The sequence below is a fragment of the Macrotis lagotis genome, chromosome 6 (genome assembly GCF_037893015.1).
Source record: "Macrotis lagotis isolate mMagLag1 chromosome 6, bilby.v1.9.chrom.fasta, whole genome shotgun sequence".
NCBI classification, from domain to species: domain Eukaryota; kingdom Metazoa; phylum Chordata; class Mammalia; order Peramelemorphia; family Peramelidae; genus Macrotis; species Macrotis lagotis.
This window is the reverse complement of record NC_133663.1, coordinates 84,200,314-84,209,535: the sequence shown is the minus strand read 5'-3', so window position 1 is coordinate 84,209,535 and position 9,222 is coordinate 84,200,314.

The window sequence follows — 9,222 nt, the reverse complement described above, 5'->3', positions numbered from 1 at the left end:
GATGCAGTCCTTCTAGTTTTATGTAGTGTCCATTCTACAGGGAAAAAATGACTAACTAGAAGTATTATTCCAATTTGTTTTTCTTTTAAATGTTTTTATAAAAATTAACCCAATTTATGATTCTCTCTGACCTTCCGTCTAAGCCTCCTGATTTCCCATTTCTATCCTAGATTTGATGATCTTCACAAGGGGTCCCTCCTCTGCCTGCTAGGGGAGCTTCAGAACGCTTCCTTGTATGAGTTATCTCCAAATAAAGTAGGGAGGGCAGTGGGGCAGGCAAAGCAGGGATGGATAAAAAAAAAAAAGTTGAACTCTTCCATCTCCCTTCTTAAATTCAGCTGCCTACTATCTAGAAATAGCTGCATTATTGCAAAGGTTTCTGGTCCCTATGAGCTCCATCATCCAACTCAGTTGATCAGACAGTAGAGATGTAGCGTTGCTCCCTTTTCAATAGTAATCTCTACTGTTCTTTCATTAGGAAAACTCCCAGATGTCTGTATTTAATGTGCAGATTCCACACGGCTCATGGTGCGTCAGTACCATACTCTGCACAGTTCAGGCTGAAATAGTTGAGTGAACTGTGCCAAATAGATTTGTCAAGTCTGCCGCAGTTTGATTTGGTGCCATGAGGTAGAGGCGGGGATGAGGAGGGGAGGTAGTGGGGTTGGGTGGGAAGCAGGAGTGGAGGCTGGGGGTGTGAGACTAGGGGTTTCTGGGGGGGAAGGTGGATGGGGTGTCTTCATCTCTGTGTCCCCGAGCATCCTTCTCCAACAGCCCCCAGAGCTACCTCCTGAGTTCCTCCTCACTGTCAGTGGATGAATGGGCACAGTGCCAACTGAACTGGTGCTAAGTGGTGGGTTTAAAAGAGAAATTCAGGCAGTGGAGCCTGGGAGAGCAGCAAGCTGAAGATGGAGCATCCTGTTTGCTCTTGCATTTGTGCTACAGCAAACCCTCCCTACTCACGGAGTGTGAACAGGGGAAGGTGACGTTTTCTGGGAAAATTTGGGAACTAGCCCATAAGTTCCCCAGTTCTTGTCAGCATGGAAGCAGCTTAGCAAAGTCAAGGGAATAAGGAAACAGAGAAGAAAACAAGATTAATGAGTGCTTAGGGCTGTGGGGGGTGGACGACTCTGTTGTTTCCTTGCAAAACACCATTTGCGATTTGGAGGGTAGAAGGAAAGCTGAGGCTGGTAGTAGAATGGTTACCATGTTGCTAAGGGAGGTCGGGACCAATCAGATCCTCCTTACCTTCCCATTGGCCAGCCAGTCTGTCACTTTTCATTCAACAGGTATGCTTCATAGAAAAATGACTAACTTGGTTGGGGCATTTCAAGCATCTTCCAACAAGATGTATTGCACATGTGTAACACAACCCCAGATTCTTGTCTGACTTTATATGCAATGAATGTGAAACCTATGACTTTTTGTAAGGGGCAGACCCTCCTAATACATATTTATAGCTAAACCACAAGGCAGAGAACTAATATGCCTAACGAAACCTATTTCCAACCCATATGCACACTGAGATTATACAAATCATTTCACATACTTTTTGGGGGGAAACCACAAACAGAAACTACCGCTTTGGGTTTTGCCGGCTATATTAATAATACCCCGAACACAGACAGAGAGTAGTAAATATTCATGGAGGGGGGGATATTCATAATTACATATTTTATATATTAGATACACATGCTGAGAGAGGTGGAAAGAGAGTGGTATCTATCCACAAATAAGATGCAGAAAGAGGGGGGGAAAGGGTTACAATTTCAAAGCATTATGGGGTCTGACCTCATCACAGTGGATCTTTCAGGTCTAAAAATTAAGGGACTGGAATTCTAAGTTGGTATCTGAGGACTTGTGGACAGCAAATTGCAGGCTTGGATGTCACAATAACTGGGTCTGAGTGTTACCTTTGTCACTAACAAGCTATGTTTCCTCAGGCAAATCACTTACCCATCTGAGTATCAATTTACTTATCTGTAAAGTAAGACTACTTGCCTCAAATGGGTGACTGTGAGGATTAAATGAGATCGTGCATATAAAATGTCTTGTAACTACAGAGAGCTATATAAATCAATCAGCCAACAAACATTTTATTGAGAGCCTGCTGCTGGCCAGGCCACTATGCTTGGAGCACTGGTAATACAAAGACAAAAGCGAAATAGTTCTTACTCTTGGCTTATATTCTGGGAGAAGGGACCTGATATTTATATATTTCAATATATTTAGAATATATACAAAAACCACAAGGTATTTTGGAGAGAGAATTTATTCCAGGCCTGAGGGAATCAGGACAGGCTCCTCATAGAAGGTGATGCTTGAGCAAAGCCTTGAAGAACATAGGGATTCCAAGTGGCAGAGGCGAAGAAGGGAGTACATTCCAGACATGAGACCCTAGTCAGTGCAAGATATGGAGATGGGAAGCAGAGTAGCATGTGTACAGGACTGCAAGTCATTCAGTGTGGCAGGACTGGAGAATACATTGAGTAATGTGTAAGAAGGACTGAAAAGGAAGACTTAAATGTATCATTCTTCCCCCCCCCCACCTTCATTCTATGTTATCTCACTTCTCCATTCTGCTTCTCAGTTTCTTTATTTATGCAGTGAATAGGTTAGATTAGATCATCTCAAAAGTCCCTCCTGCTTCAAAGAAAAAAGGACTATTCAGGAGAGATTTCATTATTTCTTCATTGTATTCTTAAGTTCAGCTTTTTTTCAAAGACTCATCTACATAAATTGTTTTTGTCACTGTCTATATTGTTCTCTTGGTTCTGCAAATTTTAATTCTGTATCAGTTGATACATACATACATACATATATATATATATATATGTATGTATACATCTTTTTTATATTTCCCTGAATTCCTCATATCCCTCAATTCTAACTTGTTTATAGACCGTAGTTGGGGCTACTTACAAAGACTCTGCTCTGAATATTTGAGCAAGCCTTGAATCTTCAGTCTTTTAGCTTATTTGAGATATATTTCCAGTACTATTGCAAAACTCTTTCCTTACCTCATTTACTTGTGACCAGATTGATGCAAAGTCTCTAAGATGGAGAAGGTATGGGATCCTATATTCAAAGTGTCATATTTTTTATCTAATTAAAAAAATGTTAGACTTCATTATAGCGTGATAAGTGGGTTTTGAGTCATTCTCATTGGAATCACTCGGGTTCCTGCTACTGATGTTTATTACAAATGGGGGGACACAAGTCTTAATAATGGGGGAAGGAAACTCAGAGTGAGGTTGTTGGTGAACTTTTTTTGTTAGAAAGATTTTTATTTATTTATTTTTCCCCCATTCTTGCTTCCCTCCCCCCACCCCCCCACAGAAGACATTCTATTAGTCTTTACATTGGTTCCATATTATACATTGATCTCAGTGGAATGTGATGACAGGGAAATCATATCCTCAAAGAAGAAAAATAAAATATGAGATAGTAAAATTACATAATAAGATAACAGATTTTTTTTTTCTAATTTGAAGGTAATAGTCTGGTCTTTGTTCAAAGTTCATAATTCTTTCTCTGGATACAGATGGTATTCTCCATCGCAGATTCTCCCAAATTGTTGCACTGATGGACTGAGCAAGTCCATCAAGGTTGATCCTCACCCCCATGTTGCTGTTAGGGTGTGATGTCGGGGAACTTAATGGTGGCTTCTGAACAAGTGACCCGAGTGGATTCAGAATGACTCTAGAATGACTCTAGAATGACTCCAGAATGATTTCATTGTTGAAAAGATAGGAAAGAGAATCCAAGGAAGCACACTGAATTAACCAGTTACAAGGAGAGAGAGTCTTTCAGGCATATCATATCCCCCTTTACAATTCTATAATGTTGAAGGGAGACTCTTCTTTTAATGAAGAAGCAAGCAACAAGGAGCTAAGTGACTTTCCCCATTTACACAGAACCTCTCTTAAACAGGATAATTTAGATGCCTTCCTGATTCCCAAACTGATTCATAGTCCATTCAGTCCCAATATTCACCTACGAATCTTATATCCACAGGGAACACATTTGTAAAAATACACTTGCAGGGTGTAATCTAAGCAAGGGGACATTTGTGTCTTCCTTTGACCATATCCCTCTGGAATGGGCATCCAAAGGAAATCTTGTCCTCTAGGCACTATGGTCTTAATGTAGCAACTTCTAACCTCTTTGAGGCTTCAGCATCATCATTGTTCAACTGGCTTTGTGATTCTTGCCCTTTCATTCCCTTTAATTGCCTCTTCCTACACCCAACCAAGTGAGCTTTGGTTAAGGATGACTTTCTAAGTTAAAATGAGTTAAAATTAATTTTGTACTGAGATTTCACAACCCCTCCATGAGCCAACTGAAGCAAAACCTTTTAAAATCTTAATGAAATAGTTCAGACAAGTTTCTTTATTTCAAGTCTGGCTTTAAAAAAAAAACAACAAAAACAACCAAACAACTTTTCCAAGAATTTTATTCCCAGTGAGACATCTAATAGCTCCATACCTCAGTTTTTCTGTCTGGTGAAAAGGACATGCAAGTTTTGCCGTTAGCTAATGTTGGCAAAGCACTTTGAAATCTCTGGATGGAAAACACTAGATATAATTAATGTATTAGCCCCACAAAGCTCTTCTTCAGCAGAAGCAAGTTATCAATTTTAGAGTAACAAGGCCCTGTGGGATAGTTATCTGCCTTTTTTCAAATCATTAGGTTGGAAGGGACCTTGACAAGCCATCCAGTCCAGCCCCCTGTGTTTGTCCAGGGATGTGTCCAAGTCATCTCAGAAAAATATAGACTTACCCTAACCTCACAGATATGAGAAAGACAGGCATCTCTTTCTTGAGTCAGGAGTTTCAGATCCTTAAGAAAAAAGCATTTTTTGAAAAACTTTCATTGGATGGCTCCCTGCCCTTTATCCCTTTTGGTTATAGTAATTTCATTTATTGTAAATAAGATTAAGATGATGTCTCAAACCATAAACTAATGTCCTGTGATGGGTATCAGCCTTCAGAAGTTATGACTATTGTAATATGAATACCCCGTTAAACCCAACCTTGGTTATGTATCTGCTAGAGTAGACCAATGTTTTTGATATCAGTATTCCCCAGTTTAATTCTACCTCCCATTTATCTGTACCTTCAATTATAATGGAGAAAAATCCAGGGCCTTCTTTCCTGGTAATTACATTTGCTCATTATCCATTTGTCATGGGATGATCTCAGACCCTTAATGTCTCCCCTTAGAAAGCTAAAGGAAAAACTTCATGAATTGGGAACTTAGAGACTTTTCTACATCAGTACACTCCATGAGGGCTGAATTGTTGAAGTCTCCAGGAGGTTCCCAGAGCTCAAACATCCATTTAGGTCATATTCTGTGACTGAAGGACTACTCTAGCAATGTTGACATGAAAAAAGGACATGTCTAGATAATGATGACCTTACTTGGTCTTGGGATAGAGGATCCCAACCAACAGGTCTCCAACAAAGATCTCCAAGCTGGTTGTCATATTCTTACTCCCCCCACCCACCACCACCCCTTTTCTCAACTTAAATTTTGTCAGAATTCAGTTTGAATTTTGAGCCTCTCTGGCTGGCTTCACTGACTCTATTCCTGACTGGAAAACTTGGTGCTCCTTAACCACTCAACCCCAAAGTGAATGATATTGGTTTTCCTGATTTTTCTCTTCTGATCTTACTATCTTTTTTTCCTCTTCCCACCCTCACCACCTTAAGGTTTTGGGGAAATGGAGGTGCTCCCTAAGGTCACTATCTTAGGATATCTTTAGTCTAGGGAAAATCATTTGGAGGGTAGCAGGATGTTTTTTGCTCCTCTCAAGCCTCTGCCTTGGGCTGTTCCAGTAAGAATCATTGCTACCAGTTTTGGAAGAGTAACCCAGAGATCTCCCTAGTCTCTTCTGCTTCAAAATACTGTGCTTATCCTCTCTCTCTCTCTCTCTCTCTCTCTCTCTCTCTCTCTCTCTCTCTCTCTCTCTTTCTTCCTCCCTTCTCTCTCATTTTTTCTCTTGTCTCATTCTCTCATTCTTTCTCTTGACTCTCTCATCTCTCTCATTTCTCTCTGCCTCTATCTCTATCTTTCTCTCTCTCTCTCTCTCTCTCTCTCTCTCTTCCCTAGCCCCCCTGCCTTAAAATTCCTGTATCGTACTCCTCTCCTTCTCTCCTGCTTTTCTGTCTCAAATCCTAAAACCCTAATCCTGTTAGTATGCTGTGTTCCAGGGCTCAGCGTCTCCATGGGGGTAATGCAATCCTGCCATAAATCTAGTAGGCCTAGCAAGACAAACACACACACACACACACACACAGACAAAGAGAAACAAAAATGAGAGAGAGAAGCACATCCCACCTACCTCTACCCCTGCCTGTATCCTCTACCCCTTTCCCCCCACCCTATATAGCCCTATATAGACCCTCTTGCCCTTTTCCCCTTTCCTTTATTTCCTGAGAAAGTACTTGATGATAATCCCAGCCCTACAATAAAGAAATTAGGATTATCACAGCCATAAATGACCATTTGGGTGTCATAGTCTTCACCCCTAACCCCCCAAATTTCCCTTCTGACTGTATCTGGCTAAATTCCCGAATTTACTGGAATGAAACAACTATGAAAAAAAAAATATTCCAATCTTGAAGGGGAAGTTTTTGAGTTAGTAATGTGATTTACAAAGGGAAAAGAAAGCATGCACCCTCCACCTTAATATTGTTCTGCCCTCATGCTCCCCCGTTTCCTATTTTGTGCAACAAATTAATTAAACAGGATGGCATCCATTGATTAACAATTTAATTTTACTTGTAGACCTGATGATTAGGCTTAAGGACATTATATGGGAAAGGCATGGGGGATGGGGAAAAGATTAGTCCTGAATCCTGCAGTCAAGATGAGTTGTTGCTACTGTTTCTTGGACAAATTCTCTAAGTGTGTTAGCTGGTTCCCCATTTCAATTTCCTCCTTTCCCTCTTGCTGTACCTCCCTTCATCCCCAGTTCTGAAAACAATTTTCCTCCTTTTCAGCCCCCAATTTCTTCTTTCTCAAGTGTCCCAAGCCAAATAAATTGAAAAGGAGAAAATTTGATGCAATAAAGTATTTATTAGGTGGGAGTAATATTTATTTAAAAAAAAAGAATAACCCATGTACATTTTCTACCTCTGGGCTCCAGATTGTATGTTGTCATAAAAAAATGTCTTCCATCCTTTGTAGTTTTGAGAGTTAGGTTCACTTGGAGGGTTGTAGCAAACTAGAAATAAGCAGTAGGTCACATTACAATTGATGAAGAGATAAAAGTCTGAATACTGAGGATTAGGAGGTGGTGCCCACATAAGAAACTGCAGCTATCACCTTTCAGGAGAGGTAGACCCATTTACATTATACAAAGGGCTTATACAATGTCTACTTTCCAAACATTTCAAAGCTTATGACAAAAATTCCCATTAATCTTCCAAGATAGGTTGGATGAAGTACAGATACCATAGAGATATCTTACATTTAAATTTATATGCACATTATATATCCTAATAGATTTATATTTATATATTTATGTATAAATATATGGAATATAGAATCCATGGTACCATAGTAATATCTTACATTTAAATCTAAATGTGTGATTTATGTATGTATATAATATATGTATTTATATATGTACAATGATTTATAAAACACTTAATGTATTTCATTTAATCTTTATAATAACTCTTAAGACAATAAAGGAAGGTAGTCTCACCCCATTTTAAAAATTAGGAAACTGAGGATCAAGGTGTCTTGGCATTTTTCCCAAGGTCCTCCATGATTAATCAATTATCAAATTGAAGGTAGTAGAATCCAGATGAGTCTTAGACTCAACACAAGGTATTTAGGCCAAGTGATAAAAATTCTACTAGTTAAGAGGCAGTGGAGGGGAGATACATTTAGAACTGGTGGGGGGGGGGGGTGCAGGTTCAAATGCTGACTTTGCCATTTGCTATGGCGGGGGGGGGGGGGGGGGGGGGGGGAACCTTGGTCAGGTCTCTCAACCTCTCCTGGTCCCAGGTTTCCTGAGCTGTTAAAAAAAAAGAAAAAAGAAAAAGTGCTGGAAGGGGGTTGTTCCAGGTATCCTTGAAGGTCTTTTTTTATATAGTCCTACAACTGGTAGGCCCATAACTTACTCTCTCTTCAATGCTACAATTATGGAGTGTAAGGGACCCTTCCTGGAATCTCTTCACTAGCAAGGCTTTTACCCATTTGTAGGGAGCACAGGGGAGATGAATCACATGACCTTGAGTAAGTGCTTCTGGAGAGGGAATCTCATGGAAGTAAATATTTAATTAAACATTTATGTGCAAAACACTGAGTTTGGCACTTCAAAAGAATTAAAGAAAAAATTCCCCTAAATGGGACATAGGAACTAGTTACTCTCTAGAAGGAGGAATATCGTCTCTGATAAATACAGCCAGCATTCCAGCATTCTGGGCCTGCTCTGAGAGGCTGATGGAGGGAGAGAGCAGAAACTCAGGATCTGGGAATTCAAAGGTAGCCCACAGCCTCTCTAGTCCAACTGATCCAATAAGAATCCTTTCCAGGACTTTGTCAATATGTGGTCCTTGTGGCCACCATTTATCTCTGGTAAAGAAGGACCCACTCCCTCTCAGGAAGGATTTCTTTTGTCCTTACATTAGCCTCTACAACTTCCACTTACTGTTCTTTCATTCTGCCTTCTATGTTCAAACAGAATCTAATCCTTTGATGGGCATTATTCAAAAAACTAGAATTCTTCATTTGTTTTAGACATCTTTGACTATTTCTGACCCCATTTGAGGTTTTCTTGGCAAAAGTAATGAGTGGTTTGCCATTTCCTTCTCAGTTCACTTTACAGATGAGAAAATTGAAACAAATAGGATTATGTGACTTGTCTAGGTCTACACATGTTTGAGGCTGAATAGGTACTATTTAACCCTGAAGCAATTGCATGCCTTCAAAACTGTTTTTTACAGATTCCTTGGACAGAAAGCCTAGAATTCAAATCTGGTCTTAGATTCTTACTAGCTGTGAGATTCTGGGCAAATCACTTCCTGTCTACCTCAATTTCCCTATCTGCAAAATGGAGATAATAATAGCACCTACTTCCCAAGGTATTTATGATATAAAATTATATAACATATGTCATATGTTATGAAAATATGTCATAATATATGCAATATAACACATGTCATACGTTATAACATATATATTGTAGTATATCTAACATAACAC